Consider the following 11,904-nt stretch of genomic DNA (forward strand, 5'->3'; position numbering starts at 1 on the left):
GGCGCGGATACACAAGTTAGCAGCAGGGGTACATGAGGCGAGGGAAGAAATGACAAAGGTGCAGTTGGAGTTGAACCTTCATATCGTCGAGCTGCGGTTAAAGGTGCAACTGTCCACCCACCTGAAAGTCAGAGAATAGCATGTTAGCACTATCACAACGGGATTGGATGAAATTGGTAGTGCAGTGCGAGACTGCACCAACATGTTGGAAGAATCATTTGAGGTCCTAACAAATCTGTAGGAGGACCCCAACATCTAGCACTTAGAGACAGAGGCACGAGAAGTCCAACAATAGTATGACAACGTCAAAGGAACTGTGTAGACGGTGGCCCTCACTCAGAGGCTCACGTAGATGCAGCAGGCTAAAGCGCTGAAAGAACAGGTGGATGCGGTACGACACAAGGAAAGAGTCTTGAAGGCGCACGTTCAGCCTTGGATTGATGAGGCCTTCACCATCACAACAGAAATTGAAGGCAAGCTTGCACAAAAGTAGGGGATGCACACACTGATGCAGAGAAGCACTTCCAACACAGAGGTCTCAAAACAACGTATGCAACAGATCCAGCAAGAAGCAACTCAGTGTGCTGCTAACCTTGCCGCAGTTCGAGAACAATTGGAGGGACTTTGCGTAAAGATCTCTGCGCCAATAGAGTGACTCGAGGGAAAGTCATGGTGTTTGTGTTGGGGGCTTGTTGCGCATGGAATTTCCCCAAGGCATGGTTTGGGGCTTAAAGCCCAAGTTTTGACCGAATCTTTTTGTAAAAGCTCTGCGAATTGAAAGGTTGTCACAAGGTTGTCCACCGTAGTTTTTGTAATGTAATGTTGGCTGGATAGAACTACCCATGGTTTGCGGACCATGGGATTGTATAAATAGAGTGAGGCTCTAAGTGTAGAAGAACTAACGAATATACGGATGAGAAGTCTAAGTGATTGAGTCAAAGTGTAAAGTATGTCTATGGGTCGTAGAGTAGGAGAAGGCTTTGTAGCTGAGTGCACAGAGGCCTAGTAGTCCGCAGCTAAGTGTGTGGACCCCTGCAGCTGAGTGCGCAGGGTAGGTCGAACCTGTAACCGTTGGGAGAATAAATAAACAGAAGTTTTGCTATAATTATTGGTATCTTTTCCTGGTTTAATGCATGATTGGATATGATTTGCAAATATATTGTTTATTTACTTCGCGATCATGTATGAATGCTTTGTATTGCTGAATGATTGGTATTGCTAATTATAAGATATTCAAGTAGGTAAAGGTAGTTAATTAACATGGGAAGATAAGTAAGATCTTGGGTAATAGTGCAGAGCATGGCACAACCCCTGGTTAGGGCTGCGCGAAGGCATTGTGTTAGGCCATGAGGAACGGGAAGTGTGCAAAGCAACATGTGCACAGGAGCAAACAAAGGACCAGTCGAACCTCTTAGACATCTCAAGGGTGCGGAAACCTGGTTCTAGCACCCTCCCATATTACTTCGGGTGAGACCTGAGTCTGCGCTTCACGGAGTGTTGTCGAAAGGGATAGTAGTACAGGGATTTGTTTGGCTAATTAACTCCAAACTTGGGTTAGGCCCCAACAAGCCAACAACTACATACAATGCTCCTTATAATGCTCAATATAGCACAGTTAGTGGGGGTCCCTTCAACCAACAATATGGTTGGCATCCATTGTATAGTTCTAACCCCCAGATTCAAATATATGAGGGCACTCCCAATATGCATATACCAGCCAGGAAAGTAATAGTTTCCCCTCCATTTTTAGGCATGCATGGTCAATGACTGATTGACGTGAGCACACCTTATGCCAGTCAAGGACATATGGTTAGTTCTGTGGCGGGCGAGAATCCTCAAGGAGGTCCCAAACAATCCATGGGGGCACCCTACTCACAACCTCAAATGAGTCAAGGGGGCACTGCTTATCCTGTGGGCAATTCTATACCCCAACATCACAATCCCCATGGAACTACACACTATAATGCCATACCCCAAGGCAACTAATATACCACGCAACCTATGTATAATATTGGGAATCAAACGATGGGAGGACAACAAGGATCCTCAAGTCATATGTCATCACCTTGGTTCGAGTCAGGGGCATCACACACTCTGTCTTTCTTGGCAATGTTGGATATCCCTGACTTGTACAAACTTACAAATGACCCCATCTATCATAACTTACCTTGGCCGCCAATCCCGCATAAAATACCGACAGACATCCCCAAGTTCGAAGGGAAACAAGGGGAGGATCCGGGTACCCATATCACCACCTATCATCTTTGGTGTGTTTCTAACTCCATGGTGGATGATAGTATCCAGTTACATATTTTTCCCTGCACCCTTACTGACAACGAAACCAAGTGGTACATCGAGTTACCACATGCGTCAGTCAATACCTTTGATGCTCTAGCAATGGAATTCTTAAAGCACGTCGAGCTACCCACCTGCTATGATACTGGGACTGAACTCCTCACTTCATTACGTCAGGATAACGCCACCCAGATCTCTGATCATATACATGAATGGAGACGTAGGCATAGGTTAGTCAAAGCTCCCCTCCCAGACTATCTCTTAGCGGACTGGTTATGCAAGTCTCTACTTCCCCAAATTGCTAAGGATGTCGCCTTAGGTGGTGCGGTCACTGAAGACCAATCCATACGTCATGCCCAACACTTAGATCTGATATATTCACTATCTAGCGCTCTTTACGATGTAATCCCCAATGCCCCTCGCAAATCCAATGCTTTCGCTACTCAGCACCCCAGAGCGCACACCGATGGGATTATTAGCACAACATCCAGGGCTGCTGTAAAACAAATCAACGATCACATTGACCAGATGTCAGTGGATCCCTCTACCAAATCAACTGCTCTTCCTACCACCGCAATAAACTCTATGCAGTCTACACAAAAACCTGGTGGTAAGAACAAAAAGAATAAGAAAAAGACTGCTCCTTCTGAGGAGCAGTCAACAAAGCAACAAAACCCAAAGTAGAAGGCTGCTGCACCTCCTGACGATGGAAAGGATAAACCCGCTAGATTCCCTCGCAAAATCTGTGCTGAAGACCACATGATCTATCGCTGCCCGCGTCTTTAGGAATGCACAGATTTCATTGCTAAAAAGGATACTGGTAGGACCCTCGCTGTCCTGAATAATCCTTTCCCTGCTCAGCAACAACAACACCTTATTGCAAACTAACCTCAACCCCTGCAATGGGGCAATGGTGGTTCACAACATCCTTTAGCTGGTGAAGGATCCTCTACCTTTTACACCTTTGAAACGGTAGATCTACAAACAATAGCCAAATCCTATGTAGCTCCTGTTGCTCATGCAGAAGAACCTTCCTCAAGTCAAAACCCACCACCATCTAATGATTTGCATATCAAAAGGCCGATTTCTGATCTTGTGATTCACCACCCTAAAGGGGTACTTCGACGCACAACACACAATACATCTGCATGTGCCGCCCAAAACTACAAAATTGTAGAAGACTTGGCACAAACACTGTCGGCTATGTCAGTGCTTGAAGTATTAAAAACATGTCCAACACAAAGGAAAGCTTTGCTTTCGGCTATTGGTGGTATAAACCCACCTGATTCTATGCTTGCAATTTTCAACATGGAAAAGTGTAAACCTCCCCTTTCCCACCAGCTTGCATTTCAGGTGCAAATCTTTTCGAAATGTAAAGGTATACATAGAACTGTCATCGATAAAGGTGCTTCTACCTACATCATGTCAGCTTCATGTTGGCTCGCTTTGGGTTCTCCAACCCTATTCCCGCCATTGAATTCCATTAAAGATTTCGACGACCAAACTTTCATCCCAAAAGGTTACCTAGCTAGCTACCCCATCACCTTGTATGGGAAAACGGTAACATGGACATAGAAGTCATAGATAAAAATCTCAACTATAATCTCTTGCTGGGTCGTAGTTGGACGTATGCCATGACGACCACTGTGTTTAATCTCTTTCGCATCATCCTATTTCCATTGGATGGAAAGGTAGTCACAGTGGACCAACTGTCCTTTTGCACCCCTGATTATTCCCCATTACCAAGCGACTCTGTACCCCTAGTAGGTGGTGTACCTGACTCTTACATCAGTATCGATATCGGTCTACTGAAGGCTTCTTCCCTGATGGGTTGTTTCCCTCTTCAACCACCCAAGGTTTCATAGATGGTCAATATGCTTTCATCCATTCCTCATGAATAGACCGATCCATGGATCCTACCAGCTCCTTCAGACATTGACACTTACGAAGAACAAATGCCGCTGTCACCAGCTGAATTGGCCTACCAAGCCATTCAATCTGCATCCGAATCTCTGGTCACTTTGGTTACGGCCAACGGTACCACTTCCCCTCCCATAAATGCTCCTTCTTTCGATCCACTCAATCAAGTCCTACGTACAGTGGAAGCTATTAGAGAAATCATGAGTTTAGAAGAGAAACCTTGGGAGGATTCACACCATCGTGTTTCGATATCTGGTTTAGACATGATGCCACTTCAAAACCTATCACCTAACATACCAGAAATCGTTTCCTCACCCTATATGATGATCCAAAATTTGGACGTGGAAGGAAACATGGGAAATATTTCAAAGACACTGCTCATCGATATTTTCTCGCGACCAACATCATGGAAAACATCTAGATTGGAGCATATTGAAATCCCGAGGAAACTGTAAGCTTCACCTACATTTTTAAGGAATTCCACGATGTATTCGCTTGGTCTTACGAGGAAATGCCCAGCATAGATCTATCTATTGTCCAGCATGAGATCAAGCTTTACGACAATGCTAAACTTATCTGTCAAAGGCTTTGACCGGTCCATCCCCGCAAAATGGAAGCTGTAAAAAATGAGGTGGAAAAGTTGTTACATGCTAGTTTTGTCTATCCCGTTCCTTTAAAGGAATGGGTTTCCAATCTGGTTCCTATCGATAATAAACAAGGAACCATCCGTGTATGTTTCGACTATTGAGACTTGAATGCCGCATGTCCCAAGGATAATTATCCAACACCCTTCATCAATCAAATCATTGACGACTGCGCCGGTTGTGAATCCTTTTCATTCATGGATGGATTCTCAGGTTACAACCAGATTGCTATAAAACCCAAAGACCAGCACAAAACCGCTTTCGTTTGCCCATGGGGCATCTTTGCCTATCGTAAACTCCCATTCGGTTTAAAGAATGTCGGAGAAACTTTTCAAAGAGCCATGGACTACGCATTTCATGATATTGGGAATATTGTTCAAGCTTACTTAGATGACCTTCCAGCCCATTCCAAGTAACGAACGCAACACCTAAACCATTTAAGAGCCATCTTTCTTAGGTGCCAGTTTTATAACATACGTATGAATTCACATAAATGCGTTTTCTTTGTCGAGTCTGAATGCTTACTTGGATTCATTGTCTCCAAGTACGGGATTAGGGTTGATCCTGATAAGGTAAAGGGAATTACTCAATTACTCGAACCACAATCTGTTCTATAGCTCCAACATTTGCAAAGGAAAGTAAATTTTTTACGATGGTTCATCGTAAACTATGCTGAGTTGACGGAAGACTTTATGCGCCTACTTAAGAAGGGAGTGCCATATTTGTGGGATGAACATGCTCAATGATCATTTGATGCCTTGAAAAAGGTGCTTATATTAGTTCCACTCCTTAGTGCTTCCAAATATGGCCGAAAATTTCTTTTATACCTGGTAGCCTCGCCATCCTCTCTCGGAATGGTCTTGGTTCAAACTCATGATGACCGGAGTGAACATGTGATCTATTATCTATTGAAAGGCCCGACTGGGCCCTCGAACTCAGATATTCACATGTGGAAAAGCTGTCATTGGTAGTCGTCTTTGCTGTCAACCGATTCTGACACTACATACTGCTGCGACAGACTACTGTCATCGCCTTGGATAATCCCATGAGACATATTGTATCGTCAAGTAATTGGAGGAAAATATTCAAAATGGATCGTGATCCTCCAATAACTTGATTTGGTTTTCATTGCTGCCAAGGCGAAGAACTCCTTAGTCTTCACCGAAATTTTGTCGGATCTTCCCATTGTCGATCCTAAAAAGATAGCCCACAATCCTCTTCTGGATGAAGTTGTCTATCTTATCAACACCACTGACCCTTGGTATGGTGACATTCTTATCTACCTCCAAGCACAACGGTTCCACCTCGAACTATCGTTAGGTGACCGTCGTCGCATCCGCCACCAAGCACGACACTATCTAGTGATTAACGATACGTTATATTGTCGTGGTGCGGATATAATTCTTCAACCTTGCCTCAATCATGAAGAGGCAGAACATGTTTTAAATGACTGCCATGATGGGGCATGTGGCGGTCATCTTTCTGGAATATTTACTACACATAAAATCTTGCGCGCAAGCTATTACTGGCCAACCTTGTTCAAAGATTGTGTCAAGGCCATCTTGCAATGCCATCCTTGTCAAATGTTCACAAAGAAAATGCGTGCTCCTCTGAACCTACTACACCCGGTCATATACATCGGCCCCTTTTCCAAATGGGGGATAGACTTCGTAACCTGCAATCCCGTTTCCTCTGCTGGACACAACTATATCATTGTAGCTGTGGACTATTTTACAAAATGGGTCAAAGCCCTTCCCACCTACTGGGCTGATGGGGAAACCACGACACTATTCCTATTTAATCAGGGCATTTGTCGCTTCGGTGTACACCGCACGATCATTACAGGCCATGGGTCTCATTTTCAGAATCACATGATGTCTGACTTAACATCGCTGCTAGGTTTTCGTCAGGATCAATCATCCTCCTACTACCCCCAAGTTAATGGTCAAGTAGAGGTCATCAACAACATCTTAAAAACCATGATCTGTAGGTTTGTAGGAAATCATAAAACCAACTGGCATCGAATGTTATATTTGGTGCTATGGGCATACCAAACTTCAATTAAGACTACCATGGGCTTTACACCTTTTCAACTAGCTTACGGCCTGAAAGCATTTTTACCAATTGAGTGTCAGATCCCCTAACTACAAATAGCTGTTGAACTCTTGCTCGACACTACTGCCGAAGAAGAGCGCCTAATATACCTCAATCAACTGGATGAAACCCATCGAGATGCCGAATTGGCACTTGAGGCCCACAAGCGCCGGGTAAAAGGCCAGTATGAAAAAAAGGTCACGCCTCGTTCTTACCAAGAGGGAGATCTTGTTTTTCTCTATGATAAAAAACATGACCTCTTGGGGTCAGGAATGCTTCAAACCTTATGGCTAGGTCCCTATGTCGTCAAGAAAGCCCTCTCAAAAGGGGCATATGAACTTCAGGATTGGGAAGGAGTCCCACTCACTGATTCCAAAAATGGGCTCTATTTGAAAAAATATTATGCCTAGTATTATTGCACTGGGCATGTGCTTTGTAATTTTATGTATTTACAAGTTTTGCTTCCTTTTTTAGTGTGATTGGATTGTTTTGGTATTTATTGGAGTATTTGTTTCATACATCCTTCTCGCAATGCAGATGTCTTTGTTACCCTTAGCATACGTAGGATACGTGGATGGTGCCAGTCGTCACACATGGCACATTGCATCGGCTACTTGGGTCATCTACACACCTGAGTCATAACTACTTTGTTCCAAAGGAGTCTTTCTTGGCACCGCCACCAACAATATTGCTGAGTACATGTCTGTAATATCACTTCTCACTGAAGTTTCATCAAGGGACATCTCCAATCTGGTGGTTATGTTAGACTCTCAGCTAGTTGTTATGCAATTGAAAAATCATTATCACATTCGTAATCCAACCTTGTTACGTCATTATTTAAGAGTACGACTCTTGGAACATCAATTTGAAGTTATCACATATGAACACATTCCTACAGAATTTAATACAATTGCTCATTCATTAGCAAACAATGTGTTAGATTGGCATCTGTATCATTCACTGTAGAAGCATGCATGAAAAGTAAAAATTTACAGAGTTAAAAATTTTACAAAAAAATTTAAAAAACATTAATGCCATCAAAATACCAAAATGTCTGTATATATATAGATAGAATCCAGTATTTTACAATGAAATTTTCCAAAACTTGGATGTTTTAAGTACAAAATGGCTACTAAGCCTAGCTACAAACACCCATTGGCTATAACAAAACACCTGCTAAAAAGAACCTACTGCTCCTGAAATGCTGAAACCGCTCTAGCTATCCTCCGAAGAGGAACTAGAAATGCTCAGGTACACCGATTGTGTGCTGCTGCATATGAGTGGGAATCTCCCTCATGGGAAGGGGGGGCACACCCATGCTCAAGCCCTCCAGGTTCCTCAGAACCTTGTGAAGATTGTCGACATCAGCCCCCTAGCAGGTAGTTGGCCTCCTCGTCTCATATGGCGGGGTTCGCCTGCAGGTCGTAATGGTGCCACATCTGTGTTAAGCATAAAGCTTCATGTTAGTACTTGTTCACCCATAAAAACATCACATAAACATTCAAAAGCTAAAAAATACTTGAAGTACTTTCAAAAATCATTCTCACCTTGAGGACCCCAGTTGGTCCCAGGCGGCAGCATCAAGTCAGGGTCATTGGTGAAGTCCATGCCCTCATAAGCATAGTCGTCAATCATCACGATTTGGCCACGAAGCCACTAGAAGAAATCTTCCTCAAAGAAATGTCAGATCGGTCCTCCTCCTGTGTGAGGATCGAGTGATGACCATTGCCCCTGTCTCGGCTCCCTCGGATCAAAGGGACCTAAGCTCATCCTTGGGCGCATAATAGGTACCCTCTCAAGAATGAATGAGACTATGAGAGTACCATACACAAAACTTTGTTGGGTTTGAGTTTGAACATATGCGGATGGACACAGTCAACTGCAAGCAACGGTTGGGCCTTTGTTGCAATGTGGGAACTCTTTAACCCTGCAAACCACACAATCAACCATAAAATGGCCCTCATAGACCTGGACCTATTCCTCTCTATGGGGACTCTGTTGCTGACAAGTCCACTCTCAGGGATGCAGTAGGATTGCACCAACTCTAGGGTGGATCATGGATCATGCCTACCCCCGGTGGGGTTTTCTTGTGCCCCATGGCATGACAAACCAGTTAAAAAGTATATGTCATCACGGTTAAGAGCCAGCTCATGATCTACAATCTTGAACACTTGCTCATGTTCATCCCAACGCTGGATAATCCATCTCAATAAATCCTCCTGCCTTTTCATCAACTCCAAATTTGCATACTTCATTAAACCACAACGGTACAATGAAATTATGCATGCTAGATCGTTTCACATAAGCAATCCTTGGCTATCATGGGCCCGTTCTCTCCATAGGCTAGTCATTATGGCCTAAAACCTGTGCAAAATAACCCAAAAATCAGTCAAAATGGGGCAATACAACTTCAGGAATCACCGCATGGGGTTTTAAACTTCGCCCACAAGCTCTAATGCACCCCCCAATGGTACACAGAGAGGATTAATGCCCTCCAGCAGGTCATACAGGGCGTTTAACGCTCCCTATAGGCCAGCCAGAGGGTGTTAGTGCACAAACACTGCTTTAGGGCTCCTCAGATTTGCAAGAATCCACCCCAGAAACTGATAAGAAAGGTTAAGAAATGCATAGAGAAAGGTTTTGGCCTCTACCTGGGACTGACGGAACGTCGAATGGTTGCCCGGATCTCCTGCAATGGTCCACGAAAAATCTGCTCCTCTTTGGCTCCAAAACGCTCTCACAGTTCTCAAATAGTGAAAATGGTGAATGTGAAAGCTCAAAGAACTTCCTTATATTTATTTTTGGAGACATGATTTTTTGAAATAATTAAAGAGGAAGTAGTCCATTCCCCATGATTTTTTATCATGCATGAACCCATATGGATAGGAATTTTTGCTTTTTTTCCGCTTTTTGATGAAAGTACTTTCAGGAATGAAAAGCAGTAAATCACTGCATGCAATTCTCAAAATGAGCGCTTTCTTTTATGGGATATTTTCTCTCTCTAAAAAATGAAGAACCCCCGAGTTTTTCATTGTTGGACTCGTTAAACACATACGACGATGGTCTGAGCAACTCTTTTTCGCTCTTTTTTTAGCTCATTAAACCGAAAAGATCATTAGAGCATTCTTTTTAGGCGCTATATTCTCGGTCATAAAATTGAAAAAATCCCAAGTTTTTTTTCTTTAGGTTCGTTAAAAATTTATAAAGATGACCCGAGCATTATTTTAGGTACTTTTCTCGCTTGCTAAACTAAAAAATCCCTAATTTTTGTCATTGGGCTTGTTAAAAATCTACGGCAGCAACCAGAGCACTTGCTTTTTTGGGACCATTTCTCGATCTTAAATCGAAAAAAGTCCCCGATTTTTTCCCCTTCTTCAAGCTTGTTAAATCTATGAAGAAGGAATGAGCAGTTCTTTTACCTCTTTTTCCTTGCTCAATAAACTGAAAAAGATACATTGAGTTTTCTTCATTTGACTCGTTAAAATTTGATGAAGGCATTGAGTTTGTTGTTTTGTGAGTCATTAAAAATCCATGACGAATATCGAGTTTAGTCCATCTCCTCGTACTCGTAACAACATGAGGTCAACATCTATTGAGCATAGGTTTCTCTTTATTTGGACTCAATAGATTAACTCATGGAAAAGTAACCGATCTGGGTATACTATTAAACTTTTGTCACACTCTGTTAACAACTATGACAAAAGGACCACCCTAGAGTCGTTCTTTACGATCTTTTCAGACTCTCTAAATATGAAAGGACCACCGAGTTGTCTAGTCTGGACTCATTAAATTATAGACAAGGTATAGAGTCGCTCTTTTTATGATCCTTTTCAAACTCTTAAAACATGAAAAGATCGACGAGTTTTCCTGTCTGGACTCATTAAACTAATCAGATAGGGCATAGAGTCATTCTTTTTGTGGTCCTTTTCAGACTCTTAAAAAATGAAAAGATCGATGAATTTACCCGTCTTGACTCACTAAACTAATCAGACAGGGAAAGTAGACAATACAACTGCATTCAATATTAGAAAGCATGGTTTGGCAGCATTCGTTCCCTTGAACATGGCACTCCCTCAGATAAACCTTCCTTGTGATGGTGTTTTGGAGAATTTGGTATCTACGGATAAATACTAATTCCCTAGATAAGTAGCTATATCTAGAACAACAATTTAAAGTGTTTTAGTCTTTTCCTATAAGCAATAGATAAGATGAGAAGATGAGAAGACCTACTTGTAGTTCCACTTTCCTCTCGTCTCCTTTGTATCGATCCTGTTGCTCCTTCCCATACTTAATATGCTTGAGAAGTACCTGTAAATACAACAGAAAACAAAGAATCGAGCAAAGCAAAAGATCTATTGAATATAAGTGAAAGAAATCAGATACAATTCATGCATATAAGCATTATAAAACAATACAAACATATGGGAGAAAGGTTCAAACACTTTATTGAATAGAAGAAGGAAATACAACCATTGGTGTCTGATTCAAAGCCATTCCTCTAGCTTGGATCCCATCCACATCACATCAAAAGCATGAAAAACTTGTAGCATTACAATACTTCCTTCAAAGCCAAATCTCATAGCAACATTATCTCCTTACAATTCAACATAATCAAGCCCCTGATCACTTAGATGAGTGGTCAATTTATAGGAATATGAAGGAGGTTTTGTCATAAATGGTGGCATTGAATGGCCTTCCATACTTAGAATTAGTTCCATGGAGGAAGGGATGAGAGGATTGGATGCATCTTGACTCATTCCTCATCCATTTTCGAGCTCATAGGAGTTGATAAGTGAGGGAACCTTCTAGATGACTCCAAAAGATAAGAATATTCCCCAAACCCTATGTGAATTTCACTCAATCTCGCCTAGCGCAGGTGAAAGGAAGCCTAAGTGCTCTGCATAACACACTGGCATGGGCTTAACTGCTCTGCAGCGTACCCTTACATGGG

This window comes from Pinus tabuliformis, chromosome 8 (assembly GCF_031772625.1).
Source record: "Pinus tabuliformis cultivar Carrire ecotype Pingquan chromosome 8, CPIR1, whole genome shotgun sequence".
NCBI classification, from domain to species: Eukaryota; Viridiplantae; Streptophyta; class Pinopsida; order Pinales; family Pinaceae; genus Pinus; species Pinus tabuliformis.